The following is a 1973-nucleotide window of genomic DNA, read 5'->3' on the forward strand; positions in this document are numbered from 1 at the left end:
GGTTCCCGCCATTCTCCTGCCTCAGCCTCCCGAATAGCTGGGACTACAGGCGCCCGCCACCTCGCCCGGCTAATTTTTTGTATTTTTTTAGTAGAGACGGGGTTTCACCGTGTTAGCCAGGATGGTCTCAATCTCCAGACCTCGTGATCTGCCCGTCTCGGCCTCCCAAAGTGCTGGGATTACAGGCTTGAGCCACCGCGCCCGGCCTGTAATACCTTTTATAATAAACTGTTAAACCTACGTGTTTCCCTGGGTTCTGTGAGTCACCCCAGCAAATCGAACCCAAAGAGGGGGCTGTGGGAACCCCAGCTTGAAGCCAGTGGTCAGTCAACAGTCAGAAGTTCCAGAGGCCAGGACTCATGACTGGTGTCAGAAGCGGGGCAGTCTGTGAACCAGCACTGCAAAATTATAACTGAGACAGTGGAAGAAATCTGACCTAACCAGTTCCATCTTGCTTCTAACCTCCAAGCTCTCCTTGTTCATTCCTGAGTGTGGGCCGAGCTCAGTTTGGGAGAAACTTGGTTTGAAACAAAGGCAGTAGCAGCCCTTTCCTGAACCAAACCCCCTTCTGGCTTTTGGGGACTAGACTGCCTTTGTAGGACTGACAAATTAGCCAAAAGATGAGAAATCATGGTTTAGGGCCAGACACAGCGGCCAGGCCCTGTTGTCCCAGCACTTTGGGAGGCTGAGGCAGGATGACTGGAGTCCAGGAGTTCGAGACCCGCCTGGGCAAAATGGCAAAACGCTGTCTCTACCAAAAATACAAAAATTAACCGGGGCATGATGGCGCCCGCCTGTAGTCGCAGTTACCAGGGAGGCTGAGGGGAAGGGCTGCTTGAGCCTACGAGGTTGCGGCTTCAGTGAGCCGTGATCGCAGCACTGCACTCCAGCCTAGGTGACAGAGTGAGACCCTGTCTCAAAAAGAAAAAAAAAAAAAAGAAATTATGGTTTAGGAGTCATGCAGCTATAGGCTACAAGATTCTGACCTTCTCCAAATTGTTCCTGGGGTAACATCACCATTGTAAAACCTAAGATCAATCAGTGTTGGAGATATTTTGCAGACCCTGCACTCCATGGATCAGCTGGCACCCCCCAGACTGATAAACTGGCTCATCCCATCTTGTAGCCCCCACCCAGGAACTGACTCGGCGCACGAGGACACCTTCGACTCCCTAGGTTTTCGTCTCCAACTCACTGGCCCCTACACACCAAGTTATCCTTAAAAACTGATCCCCGAATGCTCGGGGAGACTGATTTGAGTCATAATAAAACTCCATTCTCCCGCACAGCTGGCTCTGTGCGACTCACTCTTTCTCGATCCTAATTCCCATCTCGGTGAATCGGCTCTGCCTAGGCAGCGGGCGGGGTGAACCCGTTGGGTGGTTGCATCTTGGGGACTGAGCCCTCACCCTGTGGTCTGACCTCTCTCCAGGCAGGCGGTGGTGGAACTGAACTGAAGGACACCCAGCCGAGTCTGCTGCAGAACTGACTGCTCACATGCTGGTGAGAAACTCCCTCTCCCGCCACATTTGGTCACAGAAGTCTTCCTCTGTGCTGATGATTCTTGTGGTGTGAGAGTAGAGGAAAAACAGTGTGAGTTTTCCAGACCTGTGAATAAAATACACACAAAATAAAATCTACTAAAAATACATGGAGATGGGGTTTCTCCATGTTGGTCCCAACCTCAGGTGATCCACCCGCCTCGGTCCCCAAAGGGCTGGGATTACAGGTGTGAGCCAGTGCACCAGGCCCAAATATATATATTTTTTTATAACCTCTATATGTAAATATATTTAATACTCTTAACTTATTATTATTTTAGACAGAGTCTGGCTCTCTTGCCCAGGCTGGAGTGCAGTGATGCGATCTCGGCTCACTGCAACCTCCATCTCCTGCGTTCAAGTGATTCTCTGCCTCAGCCTCCCAAGTAGCTGGGATTACAGGCACCCGCCACCACGCCCGGCTAATTTTTG

At 51.1% G+C, this 1973-nt stretch overlaps 1 protein-coding gene across 1 annotated transcript in view; it reads right to left on the reverse strand.

Annotated features, from left to right (window-relative positions):
- The window catches only part of CCDC57 (coiled-coil domain containing 57), a 142921-nt gene extending 141314 nt beyond the window's left edge, over positions 1 to 1607 (reverse strand). Inside the window, exon 1 of the mRNA XM_011926598.1 lies at positions 1309 to 1607. The gene's annotated coding sequence lies outside the window, so the exon portion shown is untranslated. The remainder of the gene's footprint in view (positions 1 to 1308) is intronic.
- Between the last annotated feature and the right edge of the window lie 366 nt (positions 1608 to 1973).

The sequence above is a fragment of the Colobus angolensis genome, unplaced genomic scaffold, assembly GCF_000951035.1.
Source record: "Colobus angolensis palliatus isolate OR3802 unplaced genomic scaffold, Cang.pa_1.0 Scaffold1, whole genome shotgun sequence".
Classification (NCBI taxonomy): Eukaryota; Metazoa; Chordata; class Mammalia; order Primates; family Cercopithecidae; genus Colobus; species Colobus angolensis.